At 35.9% G+C, this 19,122-nt stretch overlaps 1 pseudogene; it reads left to right on the top strand.

Annotated features, from left to right (window-relative positions):
- The first annotated feature begins 13,722 nt into the window (after positions 1-13,722).
- LOC136827910 (rhodopsin-like) lies at positions 13,723-15,548 on the top strand (annotated as a pseudogene).
- The last annotated feature ends 3,574 nt before the right edge of the window (positions 15,549-19,122 follow it).

A 19,122-nucleotide genomic window follows, 5' to 3' on the forward strand; every position in this document is an offset into this window, starting at 1 on the left:
ATATATATATATATATATATATATACAGATCTGTTCTGTTATAGATGCTGCCTTGCTGTATTGGCTTTCTATATACAACAAAGCTGCTTATATACTTCATAAGGTACAGAAATGAAGAATTTTTGGTATGCGGTATCACTTAACCAGTTGCAAAATTTGTAAACAAGCATCTCAGCAGTTAATGTGATGAACACGCGATTAACTAACACCCTCCCAAGTTTGTATTTATAGAATCCAGATTTTGTTTCTAATTCTGCCCAAAAATTAGTTCGGTCGTTCATTAGCAGACAAAGAAAAATCTTACGTGTGGCAAGTGAATGAATTGGCAAATAAGGATTAATAGTTTTTCTAGTAATTACAGGTCTTTTACCATATTTCAAGACATTTGAACTTATGTTTTTAAACGACATTTTTGATTTTGTGTGGGAAGTGGATGTAGCATTTTACTATTTCAATATTCTATTTTATTGTGTTATATATTTTACCAGTATGCTATTTACTCATGCATTTTAGACTTTTCATTATTATGTTTTTGCACTTATATATTTTGGGAGTATTATCTGTGTTCATTTTTTCGACAGATGTCATGGTTGATTGTGGTTGACTTTGTGGGCAAAACATGATGTTATCTTTGGTGTGATCATAGAGAAAGACAGTCGCAAACCTTTGCAATAATGTCTAGTATTTTATGTGGGAGACTAAACCAGACTTTACAAAGTCTATAATGGAATATGTGAGAATTTTTGTTTGCATCTATTGGCCATAATCAGATTTTTAGTTGACTGAGACTAAATCTTGAGTTAGATGTTTTCAAAATTTCATTTATGATGCATTTTAATCTTTGCTTTGTTTATTCATTGCTTGTTGGGTTGCTTTAAATAATAAATCTATTTTTGGTAGGAAAGATTGAGTTTTCACACGACCCATTTCATTTCTTTAATGTGGAATGAGAGAGAGAGAAATCCATCTCTCTTTGTGAGTAAGAGAGAGAGAGAGAGAGAGAGTGGAAAGCTCTCTGTTAAAAGAGAGGAAAAAGGGCTGAACTTTTCCACCGCCTCCTGAAGATAGACCAATCGGTATGCTCTCTCTACCTGGAATATTCTTATCTGTTTCCAACAGTTGTAACATATATATATATATATATATATATATATATATATATATATATATATATATATATATATATATATATATATATATATATATATATATATTTTTGGAAAAGTTGGATTTTTAATGTCCGAAGTTATGGAAATGAAGAAAAGAACAAGATATCAGAACAGGAAAGAGACATGGGAAAATCCTTATTATTACCCATATTAGATAATGGGGATAACACGCAAACCATCACAGTGATGAATGCACAGGGTTTAGTTTTGAGTAACTGAAAAAGAAAAATAGAGTTCTTGGAAGAACTAACTCAAACTGAAAAAATATATATAATGAATAAAAGTGAAACGTAGTACTCCCAAGAGACTGATAATGATGATCAGATAAAGGGTTTCCAAACTTATAGATCAAATAGAAAAAATAGGAATCAAGGGGGAACCGCGATATATGGGAGAGACGTAAATCAACGAAAAATCTGTGAGAACTATAGTAACACAGAATGTGAATTAATAGCGGTAGAATTTGAATATGAAAAATTAGTGAACATCGTAACATATAGACCCCCTAATACTAAAGAGTTTGATATAATAATAGACAAATTAGATGATATATGTAGAAATCACAAAGAATGGAATATACTCATATCCGGAGACTTTAACTTTCCTTTCGTAGATTGGAAAAGAACGAATAGGAGATTGTGGTTGTATTTATACATATAAAAAAGAGAGTAATAGTAGCGCAGAAGATATGAGGCAATTTGGAAAACTATTAGATATGCTACTAGAACATAACATCCAGCAAATAAATCACCTGCCAACAAGAAAGGATAATATTTTAGACCTAGTATTTGTGAACGAGGTGAATTATGTTAAAGATATAACAGTATATAATACGAGTATTTCAGAACACAATGTCTTAGAATTAACAGTCCATTCCAAAGCAAGTGAAAACAGAGATAAGCAAGAGTCGAAAAAGTGGGAAGGATATGGAAAATACAATTTCTACAATAAGAATATAAACTGGTCAGAAATAAATGAAGAATTAAACAAAGACTGGGAAAACATATTCATAAGTGATAATATACAGATAAATACCGATATATTATATAAAATATTAGAGAAAATAGTGGATAAATATATATCGAAGAAGAAAAAGAGTAATGAAAGCTGACAGCAACTTAGCATCTTCATCTAAGGGAATTTGATAATATCCTTTCAACAAGTCTATCTTGGAAACAAATCTGAATTGCCCAATATTATCAAGTAATTGATCAATAAGAGTCAAGGGATAATTGTCAGCCACACTGATGGAATTCAGTTTCCTATAATGAGTACTCATCCTCAATGAGCCATCTGGTTTCTTCACTATCACACAAGGAGAACTGTAATGACTTGAACTGGATTTTGTTAATCCATGCTGCAACAAATATTCAACTTCTTTCTTCAAAACATCTCTGTGAAAAGGTGATAAACGATATGCTCTCTGTTTTCATCTTCTCTGATCTTGATCTCATGCTTTGTCAGATCGGTACGCCTAGGTACATCTGCAAAAATTTCAGGGAAACTGAATCACTTCACTTAATTCACTACTTTGCTCTACACTCAGATGTTTTAGTTTATCCTCCAAATTTTCCAGTATGGAAGAATTGTTCATCTTGCTTTTAGCTCCCAATTCGTAGCCATCATCGTCCTCTGTAGATGAAGTTGTCTGTGTTATTGACACTGTTTCAGTTCTAGTCTCTGAGAAGTAAGGTTTCAAAAGATTCACATGAATCTTCCTCTGTTGTTTCCTTCTTTCTGGTGTTTCAATCACATGAGTTCGGTCGCTTAACTTCTCAATTATCCTATAAGGATCTTGAAACTTATCGGTAAGGGGAAATCTTTTTACTGGTAAGAACACTAGAACTTGCTGTCCTACAGCTTAGTCTTAGCATCATATCTCCTTTTCACTTTCTCTCCACTTATTTTCAGATTTTCTAAAGAGAATTTTCTAATTTCTCTTAACCTTTTCCTCAAGTTCTTCAAATATTCTCCTTGGATTTCCTCTTGATTTTCTTCCTAATTCTCTGCAAGAATCTTCAATGGACCTCTCATGTCTTGACCAAAAATCATTTCATTTGGTGAACATCCCATACTGTCTTGATAAGCATTCCTAACTTCAAATAACATCAAGGGTGAACCAGTATCCCATTCTCTTCCTGACTCATTACAGTATTTTGTTAACATACTTTTCAATGTCTGGTGGAACCTGGAACAATTTTGGAAATAAAGTTCGTTCCTCTATCACTTTGCACAATTTTTGGTATTCCAAACTTGGGGCAAAAACTCCACCAACTTCTTAGCAATTACCTTTCCACTTATACTTCTTACAAGAATCGCCTCAGGATGCCTTGTCACTGGAAACCTTAATGTTAACAAATATTCATTTCCTTTCTTTGTTTTCGGAAGCGGTCCAACCACATCTATAATCACCTTGCTAAAGGGTTCTACTCTAACTTCTATGAGTTGTAGAGGGCTTTCTGAATGGTTTCATTGGGTTTTCCAGCTATCTGGCATGTGTGACACTCTCTGCAAAATTTGCTAACATCCTTGTGAAGACCAGGCCAGAAAAAATACTTCATAATCTTCTCAACAGTCTTCCTGATTCCCGTATGTCCAGACTCATGCGCTACTGCTACTACTTGCTTCCTCACTGGATGCAGAATCAAAATTTGATGATATTTACCCCATTCATATTTCCTGGTATATCTGTAGGTCGATGCTTCCTCATTAGCTATCCTTCCTTCAGATAATAACAGGTAGGAGTTTGTTGCATCTCTTCTTGATCAACAGCTCTGAAAAACAAATCAGCCAACATTGTATCCTTCTTCTGCAGTTCCATTAGCTTCTTCCTAGTCACTTGACCAACTTCAAGGGCTGAACTCTCAATATCTGCTAACTCTGCTGCTGTAATTTCACTACTATCTTCAGGGACACTCTGACTACTCTGAGTCTCTTCAAGAACAACAAGATCCTCATCTTCTTGGGTAACCTCTTCATTACTAGCACTAGGGGAACTTGACTTTGCTGGAACAGTTCTTCTAAGCTCAAAGATCCTTCACTTGATCCTTCTGGTACAGGTAAATCCTCAATTTCTTCACTTGCAGACATAGTTCTCTTCATACTCCTGGTAACTACACAACTTGGAAACAGGTGGGAGTTTTTCTTCTCTAAATCTACTGTAGGACTAATCCTCAATGGTTTGTCTGTCACTATAGGACAAGGAACAAATGGTACACCACTAGCTTCATTACCCAGTAAAACATGTACACCTTCAACAGCTAGTGAGTCCTTTGCAGCGAAAATCAACATTTCCTGTCACCAATTCACACGACAGGTGCAGGCGGCATATAGGAATTACCTCTTCTCCTCCTATACCCTTCAAAATAACTGAATCTCTGGTGAGATTCTTCTCCAACTGTGGGTGAGCACCACGAACTACCACACTATGGTTGCTCCCAGTATCACGTAACCCTTGACTGATACCTGCACACTCCCTTCTTGAGTTGTCAGCATACCTTCATAGATATAAAACTTAAAATCCTCCAAAGCTGCCCAGCCACTCACTGCTTGAGGTTACATTTCCACTGGTTGCTAAACACTCAGCTATTTTGGTCTCAGTCTTCCCAACTGTCTCAATCTTCCCCACACTGCTCTTCATAGTTTGCTTCACCTGGTTAACTTTAACGACTTGACCAACTGGTTTGGTCTGCTGCTGTGTCTGATAACAATCTCGACTGTAGTGTCCTACTCTTCCACACTTGTAGCAAACAACATTAATCTTCTGTATCTGTCTTGAGAAACTGGATAATGAGGATTTAACATTCGATTGTTGAGGGGTATTGCCTGGTTTTGTAATGGCATTGCCACTAGAAGATTCCCCGTTGTAATGTTCCTGAAATTTGGATGAGACCTAAACCCTGTGTGTTGTTGGTTCTGGTATTTGACATTATAATTCCTTTTGCTACAAATTATATTATAATCTTCACTCAATGTAGCAGCTTTGTCAAGTTTCTTAACCTCTCTCTCTCTTAAATAGGCTCTTATGTGTTCAGGAATTCTTCTAAGATATTGTTCTAGGACTACTAACTCCTCAAGTTCGTCCATAGATTTAACTTTAGCAGCCTCCAACCATCGTTTGAAACATCTTACTTTGTAGGCATAATCCAAGAAAGTTATCTTGTCATCCTTTCTCAAAGATTTGAATCTCTCATTATAATATTCAGGGGTCATCTGGTAAACTTGTAGCACATTATGTTTGAGTACCTTGTACTCTTTACACTGATCAGCTGATAAGGCTAAATAGGCACTTCTTCCTTTACCAATGAGAACACTCTGTAGCAAGACAGACCATTTATCTTCTGGCCATCCCATACCTGAAGCCACTTTTCAAAAAACTCATCTGGAGCTTCTTCTGTAAACTTTGGAATTAACTTCTGCACTCTTACTATATCAAATCAAATACAGGGTCTGAATTACCTTAGGTAGGGTTAGACGGGATTACAGGTAATTTGGAGCGAGCTTCTATTAACTCCATCTCCCCTCCATATCTTGCTCTTTCTCTTTCTTCTCTTGCTCTTTCTTCTTCTTCTTTGTTGCTTTTTCTTTTTCTCTTTCTTTTCTTTCTATTTTCTCTCTGTTTTCTCTTTCTCTTTCAGCCTGTATCTTCAGCTTAATCAAATTTTCTTCTGCTTCTATGCTTCGAAGCTCTACCTCTGCATCCCTTTTCTCTTTCTTTTGCTCTTCTTTAATTATAAATTCTGCCTCAGCTGCATTCAACAATTCTTGTGCCTCTTCTAACTCTTCATCTATTTTACCAGAGTCCATCGATGCTTGGATTGCAATACATCTGATTTCTGCCTTAATCATACCACTAGACACATAACCCTCACATGCCACTGCTAAAGCAGTCCACTGTGCCTTAGTCAGGTTGGATTCAGATAACTCTTGGATGGAAGGAGCTGCTAAAAACTTCTGAATATCGAACAGAGCGATTTTCTATAAGTTACTCAACGAAATAACTCACAATATAATGCAAAAAATAACTATTTGGTCACTCTCCTATCAAAATATACCCCTAACACCACAGCGTAAACCATAAACCAGAGTGATATTTTGTTTTGTCCCTGGGTCTCTGGGCACCAAAATCTTTTGTCACGATGCATACCAAGTACCTGGTTATTACACAACTAATCACAGATTTCAAAAATATACCTCACTTCAGCCAGATACCTACTTTAAAGGTAACAGTGATGCCTTAAAAGACTCATTGATTACATGAAAAATCAATCTAAGTTTATCAAAAGAATTGTGAGATATCAAATATTAAACAAGAAATATACTAGAATAAAAGGGCATCACTCCATCAAACAATTTTAACTGTTTCCCTAGTCTTGATTCACTTCAGCAAAACTAAAGGAACAAAACATGTTTATTACCTTGCCTTATGCACACAGTTAATCCTATTTACTGGTGGTCAATAAATGAAACAGTTTTTAAAAATTTTAAATACAGAAATTTACTGTTAAATTTAAAGTTTATAACTAGAATTCACAATCTGAAAAAAATTACTATTACTTGAAAACAACACAAAAATTTAATTAATTCTTGAGTTAAATTATTAAACAAAATTAAATCACAAAAAGTTTTATTTATTAAGAAATTAAATAAATCAAGAAAAATTTAAACAATCAAGAATTATTCAGGATTTGAAAAGAAAATCTTAATAAATGAAAATTAAATCAAGTATGCAATGTTAAATTATTAAGAAATATTTAAATTGCTAAGTAAATAAATGTTAAATCACCAAAAAAGTCAAGAGATTACAAACACAAGAACACACAAAATTACACAAAAGATTTATCAATAATAATTTCACTAAGGCAAAATTTCCCTAATACACATTATACCATGGCAATAATAAGTGAAATTCACTTTACCTTACACAAGCTTGAGAAAACCTTAGTAAAGTCCTTTGCAGCTGCTCTAAATTCACAGAACACACTTTTTTACTGGGCGCCATTACAAATGAAATAATTTTACTAAATTCAGATCTCAAAAGCTGTATTTAATACCAGTGACCACAAATAAATTATGTTAATATTACTCTCTTTTTAAGAATGAGAGAGAGAGAGAGGGAACCAAACTGATTGGTCTCGAAAATAAGAATGAATATGAATTACTCTGAGGATTCCAGTAGCTCATGAAATACTCAAGTGACGTCATTAAGGCATTTTGGGAACGAGATACAAGTTTTCTAGAAGGAGGAATGTGACATCACTTCCAGCAAAACGTTTTGAACGCAATCGGGACAATACATGATCAGAGCAATGCATGACGCAGTTCCGATGTGCTCTTATTCTCAAAAGGGCATACGTGACCAGAGTCATGTATGTGAAACAATGGTGAGACAGGCATAGCAACCGCCTCGCCGGTGAGAAGAGATGCTGATTAGGTTAACCGGATGTCAGCATTGTTTCAAGGCATGGATCGGGCGACTGAACATGCCAAGTTGTGAATGCTTCGGTGTGCTCCTTTTCCTCGAACTCAGCAGTGTCCACCCTCTCAAAACGCCCTAGGTTACAGCACACGTGTGGCGTGAGTGGAAAGTCAGCAAAGAAACTTCTAGAAGCTTTATCCGGTAAAAAATCCAGATATCACGGGGTGAGGTATGTTCATACGTCCTATCCTGGGGCATGGTCCCAAGCAAAGGTGGGGCAATATAGGGAAATTGTAGGGCATTCGAAGACGAGCCCAGCCTTTGTATACAGGTGTCTAGAGTTAGAAACCTATGTGTGTGTGTGCAAAGACACTTTGATTCTGAACTGTTTATCAAAACTGCTCGAGGTAAGAAGCACATCTGATTCCTAAGTTATAAACTGACTATTCCTTATGTCTTGTGATTTTGGACAGTGAAGGAGGAATTTCATTGGTATTTTGAGTTTATATATCTGCTTACTTTATTATTATATGTCTCTATGTTTTATTTTGGGCTTTTAGTAACATGGGAGGAATTCCCATTGTTTTTTTTCTTGTATGTTTATGTTGTAGAAACTAATGGGAGATTTTCTTTGGGTCCTCAGATGTTTCAACATGTATAGAGGTCAAGGAAGTACTCAGAATATTTAACAGACTTTGACTTGTGAATTTGGACCCGGGTGTATCATGGAGTAGTGACTTGGATTTTTAAGTTAGGGAATCTTTTTTTTCCTTTGGGGTAGAAACTTTTTATTGTCTTTACTAAGTATTACCTATCAGTCTTTCTTTTGCCAGTTCAATATGTTAAGCTTGTTTTGCTTTAGTGAATAAATTATTTTGGGTACCGTGTGTTTTGTTGAGACCTGAGAGAGAGAGAGAGAGGAGAGAGAGAGAGTGTGTTGAGGGAAGTAGCGGGTGGAATCTGCTGACTCGTCACCCAGCCTACCAACCTTGGAGAGAACATAGAGCCGACGGGTAAGACAATCAAGAACTTAGTTTTTTTATGGGTAATATATGTAACATTGCAAAACATTCGTCTTCTCATATGAGACAAAACTTTTAGAGAAACCCTTACACAATCAAAACTGGGTAATTATGACTAGAATATTTAGAAAACAAAACGAAAAACCCGAGTTGCTTTCTCAGTGATTGTCATTCCCGACCTGTCAATGCTAACCCAAAACAACACGCTCTCTTATCTGAACTGATGACAGATGACACATCTGGTCTAAAGCTTGAATTTCTCTTTCCAGCTACTACACTTTTATCAAGAAAGATATTATTAATTCTAAATTATGCTCTTAAGTTAACTGAAGTATTAATTCTTTTGAGATCTGAAACTGCACTACGTATGATATTTCAACAATCATAATCATTACACATAATACATGATAAATAGAGGAGTAAATATATCAAAAGTATAGGAGGATATACATACTACAAGACAACAGCATGAATATATATATATATATATATATATATATATATATATATATATATATATATATATATATATATATATATATATATATATATATATATATATATATATATATTCCACTTGCAAGAGGTGGTTCCTTAGACGATGCAAGACAAAGATCACTGTCCCTTCCATAATTTACTGAATCATCCCCTGCATAGCAAACTTCCGTAACACTAGCCCTGTCTTACAATCTCACACAATGCTCACCAGCAGTATATCGAGCCCCAATACACACACTACCCCATTCACTTATATTGCGTAAGCACTCTTTCTACCTTGATGTTGAGGACCCTCCTTTCCAACATGTCTTTCATAATCTATGGAGTCCTTTCCAGGTGTTCCGTTCTTATCTCTCACTACTAGCTAATTATACACCCCTTCACCAGCCTATGATCCTGAACCATTCTTGCCACATGAAAGAACCGTCAGAAAACACCACTTGAAGATATTACCAAAACAATCTGTTGAAACGTAATTGGAAACTGTCAACTGTGCAACTGCAAGAAGCCAAACTCGTTTTGTGAAAATCGAGCGTCTGGGATGTTTCATACTTTACGCCCATTGAGAAACTGATCATTGATCTTGTTCGCATTGGCACTGGAAATATTGATGAAGTAACCCATTATGTAAACCAATAAAATAACAGTTAGTGGTTCCATCAAATGTTAAAACGTTACCCATTTATAAAGGAAGAAATTTGAAGATAAATACATCGAATATGACGTAAGATTCCATTCCTTATATACTGTTGCTCTAAATGTTTAGAGGTATCCACACGTGTATATTGGTCAATGGCCTTTAACAGGTTTATCTATTTACAAAATAAACTTGTAGATCTTCTAGAAAGAACCGTGACAAAGGCGATGCTAAGAAGTATGGCGTGGAAATAGCCTAGCATTTTTTTACAGAATTCCTTGGCACGTTTTTTTACAATCGGATAGGGTAATTAACTGCAAAAATGTTGATAAGGATATTTGTGAAACATGTGTTTGCCTGATTGATACTGATCATAATTGGCTTCAGTCACAATTTGGAGAGAGTGATGAAAGTTTCAACTGACCTAAATCTGCTTTGAGCTTATATTGCACCATATGCCTTTTTTTTTTTTTTTTTTTTTGCGAAAATGCAATGGGTATGTAGCGCAAGAGGCAGAAATGAGTGTGAAATTAGAAACCTCCCAACCATAAAAGAAGTTTTCTAACTTATGAATTAGAGTTTACTGAAAATTTGAGAAAAAGATCTATTGCAGTCGAGCTTTGCATATTTCCTTCGCTTTTCTTATTCCTGAAGGTATTTCTATTCTATGAGTGCTTTATTCAAACAAATCAGTTTGATTAAAGGAAGGAAAAGTTGAAAAAGTGAAAAAGACATAGAAGTTAATGGACACAATACTTGAAGACCGGTTTCCCAAAGAGGAGCAGTTTATATCCTCATTATACTTCGCTGCTTAGGTTATCCGCTGGATTTGGTCACAAAGTACCGAGTCACAAAGGCTTCTAAAGGAAACCACAGGAGCGAGCGGTAACGGTAATAATCAAGCGTTGAAGTCTTACAAGACGATAATACCAATTCTTTACTTTACTTAAGCAACCAACGTCGACTTAAGGAGCCGTACAAATACTGAACATTTCTTTGACTAACATTCGCTGTATAGGTGTAGTTGTACGCTGTTGCTTTAATTATGCAAACTGCATGCACTGAATGTGTAGGAGGAATATCTTGCTACAAAAACAAGGTTAAAACAATAACTCTTGGTACTCGTTGTCCTCTGGAATAAAGACTTTTGAATTTCCATTTTTCTGCAGACGTCTGGCCGGCTTCTTGCACAGGTGCAGTTTCTCAGTGGCTGTATATCCTTCACTTACTCATCTAGCTTTATCTCTCCTGACAGATTGGTTAACCTCTCCTCACCCCCATTCTCTCTCTCTCTCTCTCTCTCTCTCTCTCTCTCTCTCTCTCTCTCTCTCTCACACACACACACATTATGTTCAACATTTTGTATGTAACATAACTGGTAACAGATGAACGAAGAAGAAAAATGGTAGCGCTTCGTATCACGATGCTCATTGAAATACATAAAATTTGTTATACATTACTTCATACACCATACAGGACAAAAGAAATAAAAAACCAGCCACTAACATATAATTTATTTCTCAGCATAAAATGTTTAAAGATAAAGTTGATATGCAAGAAATATGAAAATGCACTCTTGTGGTCTCTAGTATGAGATCTAAACAGGAAAACTGTAGAAAGCAAGAGTATAAAAGCTATGGCACATCCACTACTTTGAGAACATTAACATGATGGTCCTAACCTGGCTAAGGGCAAACACTGCAGCATCTGACTGGGTCCCGCGTCCAAAGATGGCGGCATGAACACTCCACTCGATGAAGCAAGGCAGAGCTGAAAGGAGTGGATGTTGTGAACCCCAGGTACCTGGAGGTCAGGGTGGTCTGTAGCCTTCGTCATAAGGACAAGTTACGGGATATGTCGAAGAGGTAGGAAGGTGTGAAAGCGAGCACTGGTGCGGTGAAAATATGAGGGACGAACAAATTTACGCTTTCAGGAGGGTTTTACACAAAATAGAAAGGGGCTTAAATAATGAGGTTAAGTTAAGTATACCTTAGTTTTACCAGACCACTGAGCTGATTAACAGCTCTCCTAGGGCTGGCACGAAGGATTAGACTTATTTTACGTGGCTAAGAACCAGTTGGTTACTTAGCAAAGGGACCTACAGCTTATTGTGGAATCCGAACCACAATTAGACAGTACGATGGAGAGAAGAATAGAGAAAGATTTGGACAACAAATAATCACGATGAGAAAGAAACGGAAAGAAAAGTCTGGAATGTTCAAGTATGAGGATGATTATGCCATAATGTGGTTCGGATTCCACAATAAGCTGTAGGTCCCGTTGCTAAGTAACCAATTGGTTCTTAGCCACGTAAAATAAGTCTAATCCTTCGGGCCAGCCCTAGGAGAGCTGTTAATCAGCTCAGTGGTCTGGTAAAACTAAGGTATACTTAACTTTTTGATTATGCCATGGAGGTGACATGCAGCTAGAGCAGGTGGTATAGCTTGCGCTTTTGATGAACACTCCCAGCATCCTGTGAAACAGATCAGAGGGTTTGCAAGCTGGCACTCGAAGGAGCCTTCAATACATGTCGGAGAACTGATCAAAAGCCAACTCGCTTCCGTTCTTTTTTTTTTCCTTGTAATTTTACCAGAAAACCAGGAACTTTGTGTATAAAAGCTCTCAGATTAATGATAAAAAAAAAAACAATTCCGATGCCTATAGGTGAATAAGATTTAGCGAAGTTATTGATGTAAAAGTCTGATGTGTGACTAACATATATAAGCTTTTCCAAAAAAAAAAAAAAATAGGGTATTCTCCACTCTACATATCTGCCCATCATGAACACCTTGTCTCTAATACCTCTCATGTAAACACGATTGATTTGATACTTATTGAAAAAATTACCTTCAACTGTAATTTCAAAATTCATGCACAAAAGTGACACAGAGAAAGCCGAAATACTTTTTAAATGGCTGTGATGAAATTCCTAAATTGGAGATTTCTTGGTTTTTAAGGCTGCACTCAATTTTAGTCGCACGGTTAATTCAGGTGACGGTCTTCCTAATGTCGCTATCTTACATCAGTTTCGGGGTAATTCAAAGTGAAAACATTCTGATAACACGGATTTCAGGTTTATAGGACAAACAGTGGAACGCCTTTTCAATATTTTTCTTCTCGTATGAAACAACTTCCTCCTTCATTACATGCGATGGGCATATCAACGAACCTGATTCACCTCATTCACTGAATACGTGAATACGAATTTCGTAAATGCTCAACTGTGATTCCGTGGCCTTTCAAGTTGCACATTGATCCTGTTGCAGATTTTATTAATATACTGAGCAGATAATACTTTCACCTAGGAGATTTTATTGAAGAGTTGCTCGTTTGTCTAATATTGATACGTATGAAAGCGTTTTGTAATAAGAAGAAACCGACATGATTATAATTCAAGTCTCAGTTGTTGCTGAATTGTTCTTATCCGTATTAACAAGTTTAATTTTTATGCTTAGGAATATATGCGTTGCTCTCCATAACGACTACTCAGGAAAGGTCTTTTATTTAGTGTTTCGGAAGAGTTAAACACTTTTCTTTGGAAGAGACTGGTACCAAATAATTCGCAGTCATAAATTAATTATGAAAAAGTATGACATTCCGTTAGACTCTGAATAGCAAGTTCATAACTATTATTTTCCCGTACACCCTGTTTCATGCATAGATCCATCCTTGTTGGTGTGGGAATATTATGATTGTTTCTGTATATTTGCATAGCTTATGATCCATTATACCAACGGATCGAGTATGCAATCAATTATGCAAGGCACAGGTATTTTTTAAAATAATTTTGGAAATGAGATTCTCTAGTTTCTGACTTCTGCAGGCGGCCTACATATTTTCGTAAAGAAGCCTTAAAGCTCTTCAGTTTCTTTGTGGGCAAGGGGTTACGTAATTTTGCCGGTTGATTGCACATCGAGTCTCCGTTGTTGTTTCTTGAATACAATTACATAGGGGACTCAGTGAAGCGTGGAGCCAAGGTATATAAAGCCGTTCCTCGGTGAACGGGAGACACTTCGGCTTCGGCAGTACGTGGAACGGTATCCCGGGCACCTGTTCCTGGCAGCCGCTGAGCATTTTCTCTCGCCTCGAAATATATCGACAACCAGCGTAAGTATCCCAGAGATAAAACTCTGATTATTACTACTGTCATTTTCCTACATTCAAATGTTGTTTAGCGGTTTTACCTGGGTTCTTAGGTTTAGTTTGCTTTTGGTTCATGAATATGAAAGTTACCATTTTTCAGCATGATATCAAGACCATAACCTAACGCTAAAATAAGGGCTTGTCCTTTGGAGAAAGTTAGTGAGTCCGGAATGGCCATCAAATACTTTTCTTGAGGGCTGATTAATACGTCAATATTACAACAACAATGGTTTGCGTCTTTCAGCCAAACGCTGTAAAAGTTATATAACAGCAGATTAATGCTAATAAAAAGGTCAAGGTTAATTATTGAGTTTTGATGTTCAATATATGACATTTGAGCTTACTGCAGTTAGCATATCATTAACAAAAATTAATATATGTTAACACAGCATATTTGCAATGTTCATTTACTTTCAGATGGGCTACTGGGACGAATCATCCAACATGGGTGGCAGTGACCTCCTGCCCTCTACGAACCCATACGGTAATTACACCGTTGTCGACAGGGTTCCACGAGAGCTTTTGAGTTACATTCACAACCACTGGTACCAATACCCTCCCATGAACCCTCTTTGGTACAGCCTGGTGGGGGTATTCATGTTCGTTACCGGTACTCTTGCTGTGTGCGGGAACTTTGTTGTTATCTGGGTCTTCATGAACACCAAATCTCTCAGGACTCCTTCTAATATGTTTGTTGTAAGTCTGGCATTTTCTGATTTCATCATAATGTCCTTCATGGTCCCTCCAACCTTGGTAAACTGCTACTATCAGATGTGGTCCTTCAGCGGTTTATTCTGCGAAATCTATGCTGCTGTAGGTTCGATTTGTGGCTGTGCCTCTATTTGGGCCATGGTCTTCATTACTCTCGATCGTTACAACGTCATTGTGAAGGGTATTGCAGCAAAACCCTGACAAACTCTGGAGCATTGCTGAGAATTTTCTATGTGTGGGGTCACACCTTCGTTTGGTGCATTCTTCCAGTGTTCGGATTTAACAGGTATGTCCCTGAAGGAAACATGACTGCCTGTGGTACTGACTACCTCAGCGATGATCTGTGGGGCCATCTTTACTTGTACTTCTATGCTTTTGATTGCTATGTCCTTCCTCTCTGCATCATCATTTATTGCTACACATTCATCTTGAAGGCTGTTGCTACTCACGAGAAACAGATGCGTGAACAGGCCAAGAAGATGGGAGTCAAGTCTCTGAGAAATGACCCAGAAGCCAAAAAGACATCTAATGAATGCCGCCTTGCTAAAGTTGCTCTCATGACTGTTTCACTGTGGTTCATGGCATGGACTCCTTACTTCGTAATCAATATTGTAGGCATGAACTACAAGCCTTGATTACACCTCTTTCACTATCTGGGGTTCCGTTTTCGCCAAGGCCAATGCTGTGTACAACCCCATCGTTTATGCCATCAGTCATCCCAAGTACCGAGCTGCTATGGAGAAGAAACTGCCATGCCTTGCTTGCCAGACTGAGAGGGAGGAAGACTCAACTGTCTCTGAGACTGCCTCAACCAATGAGAAGTGCTAAGTGCTGCATGGCTGCCGACCGTAATCAGTCACTTACTTATGACCTCTTGTGAATTGCCTTCGAATCGAAATATTTCTCCGAAATTATTCGAATAATTTCTTTGAATAAATCACGTGCATTCATACAGTCTTTTATTACATACAGCCTTTTTAGATATGTTTGACCTTCCATTTCCAAGTGACGACTACGAAAAAAAAAGGAATAGACATATGCCCACAAACAAATTTGCATCTACATTTCTATATATTAATGTATTTGAGGAACATTTAACTTTATGCCATTACTGTAGGATCTTAGCAAAACTACTTTCAGAGAAATTTTTACAAATACTAGCTCCCATTCATTATATTCATAGATTCAAATATGGTATGAAAACTTCAGTTGATGAGGTTTCCCATATGATTACGAAAAGAAACATGGAAACTCTAGATTTTATATTGAAATTTACTCGAAATCAAATTAACTATAAGGAAACCGAACTTAGAAACTCTCGCTTTCCTTGGCTTCATTTACTAAGTACCTCAAATTTCCCCTAGTGAATGTCTTAGGCTACCAGGTTCACCAAATGCTGTAAGAGCAATTAAAAACCGATGGAAAGAGAAATAGTAAAAATGAAAAATTAATGACAAGCATGTGCAATATATCTCTAATCATCTGATTGCAATACAGTCGTTAAATGGTTCATTATATCACAAACTGATTTTTGAGAGACTCTTACAACGATGCATTATGTATTCTTCACAAAAGAAAACTGTGCAAACTGAAAAACAACTGTTTCACACACACACACACACGCACAAACACACGCACACTAAAACACACACACACACACACACACATATATATATATATATATATATATATATATATATATATATATATATATATATATATATATGTGTGTGTGTGTGTGTGTGTGTGTGTGTGTGTGTGTATCAAACAACACAGGGAAGAAATGGCTGTAAATCTTGACTGGTGTCGACTTTATTGTTAAGCCATCTTCACAGGACTGATATGAAGTGGTAGAAATTAAATTCACACACACACACACTCATATATATATATATATATATATATATATATATATATATATATATATATATATATATATATATATATATATATATATATAATTATATATATATGCATGTGTGTGTATTTATGTATGCTATCAAGACAGTTCGTACGAACATAGAGACAGTTGGAAACCAAATATATGCAGCTGACAGGTGTTTTGTAGGGGAGTCCCACCCTCATTAGTGATAGGTAACCTTTTACAAATCTGATTATCTTGCGGGACCCCATCTCAGCGGCTTTCCAGTTCCTCATTGGGAGGGTGGGTTCCGTTCTCAGCTAACACTCTGCTGGCCGGGAGTTCGAATCTCCGACCGGCCAATGAAGAATAAGAGGAATTTATTTCTGGTGATAGAAATTCATTTCTCGCTATAATGTGGTTCGGATTCCACAATAAGTTGTAGGTTCCGTTGCTAGGTAACCAATTGGTTCTTAGCCACGTAAAATAAATCTAATCCTTCGGGCCAGCCCTAGGAGAGCTGTTAATCAGCTCAGTGGTCTGGTTAATCTAAGGTATACTTAACTTCAGCTGCTTTCCTTAAATCCAAACCTATTTCATAGTTCTTTCGAAATTGATGGATCAAGTTTATACACGCCTTGACTGATGCTCTTGTTATGAGAGAAACTTCCTTTTTATAAAACTAGACTCAGTTATGTTTCTTACCAGTGCAATATTAGAATAAATTATCTTTTTGGTTCTTATCCAGTTACTGTACGATTGTTTTCACAAACGTGTAGGAAAATTCCACTATTCACCTGTGCACTTCTTACAGATCTTTTATGCATTTCTCTTCTTTTTTCCAGTGTTTTTCCAATTTGACCAATATAAAAGTTAACACAAGACTAACACGGAATTCAGTATACACATCTTTTGAACTGTCGGAGGAGTTCTTTCTATGCTCCGTTCATGAACGCTACATTAGCTCAGAAATTCTTAAGTAGTTGGGGAATATCTTGGAAATTATTATTATAGGGCAGTACAAGCAGGTTTTTTGTGTTATAAGATTATTTTTTTATCATATAATGTCTTCTCGCTGGTTGTAAGGTATTGCCCAATACAGAGTCAGAATATTTCAATTTCTTGCCTATATTCCATACCAAATCTATTTCATCATCAATTTATTCAGGGATGTGAAAACACATCCATGTTCATAAAAAGTTAAAGTTAAGTATACCTTAGTTTTACCAGACCACTGAGCTGATTAACAGCTCTCCTAGGGCTGGCCCGAAGGATTAGACTTATTTTACGTGGCTAAGAACCAATTGGTTACTTAGCAACGGGACCTACAGCTTATTGTGGAATCCGAACCACATTATAGCGAGAAATGAATTTCTATCACCAGAAATAAATTCCTCTAACTCTTCATCAGCCGGCGGGGAATTGAACTCCGGCCCATCGAGTGACAGTCCGCAGCTCTACCGACTCACCCAACAAAGACCTATGTTCATAAGAGCATTATATTTATGTAGCTCTGAATAAATTGATAATGAAGTAGATATGATTATGATAATTTTAATATTTATATATATATATATATATATATATATATATATATATATATATATATATATATACATACTATATATGTATATATATATATACATATATATATATATATATACACATATATATATATACTGTACATACATGTGTGTTTATACACACACACACACACACACACACACACACACATATATATATATATATATATATATATATATATATATATATATATATATATATATATATATATATATATATATATATATATATATATATATATATATATATATATATATATATATATATATATATATATATATATATATATATATATATATATATATATATATATATATATATATATATATATATATATATATAGCCCAACACCTAAATTGAAAGAAATTATTATGCTTGACGAAACTAAGCGAAATCAATATCAATAAGACATGGCTGTCAAGTCTGTAAAATTTTATATCCTTTAAACAGATGTAATAAATCTATTTTAATTATGGCTAGTTGGCATATGAAGTGCCAAATTCCCACCAACCTCAGTTTCTGAAGTGAATGCAACCTTGCTGTGTTTCAACTTAAACTCCTCTAAAATAAAGGAAGTTGGATTATATAGCTGAGTATTGAGACTAGCATCGTTATATCTCCTGGTACGTAATATCTGAGAATGAGTGATTTTAAAGAGGAGCATCGTAAGTCTTTTGATAAGGTCCATGTTAATTTGCTGGGAATTACCTCACCATCCGTTAATTAGACCACATCTTTGTCCGTCAGAGTGATTTCCTTTGTAACTGCAAAACCATAGGAGACTGATGTGAAGTAAAGTCGTCTAGTACAGTTGTTCATATGGGGCAGGTTTTACTGAACTTTCATCATAAATGGATACCTCCAGTGATCCCTGTGCGAAGGACAAACTGACATACGATTTTGTTTTGAATATATATGAATAAAATTACTTTTGCTAACCAGTTCCCTCTTTCGAGTACCAACGAGCTAATTTTTAATGGGGTCTTGTTTGTAACCATTCAAAAGGATGTTTTATGGATTGTAAAATACTCCTGATATTTTAATCAATGAATAGCATTCTTACTTCTAAGTAGACATAC

Source organism: Macrobrachium rosenbergii, chromosome 42 (genome assembly GCF_040412425.1).
Source record: "Macrobrachium rosenbergii isolate ZJJX-2024 chromosome 42, ASM4041242v1, whole genome shotgun sequence".
Classification (NCBI taxonomy): domain Eukaryota; kingdom Metazoa; phylum Arthropoda; class Malacostraca; order Decapoda; family Palaemonidae; genus Macrobrachium; species Macrobrachium rosenbergii.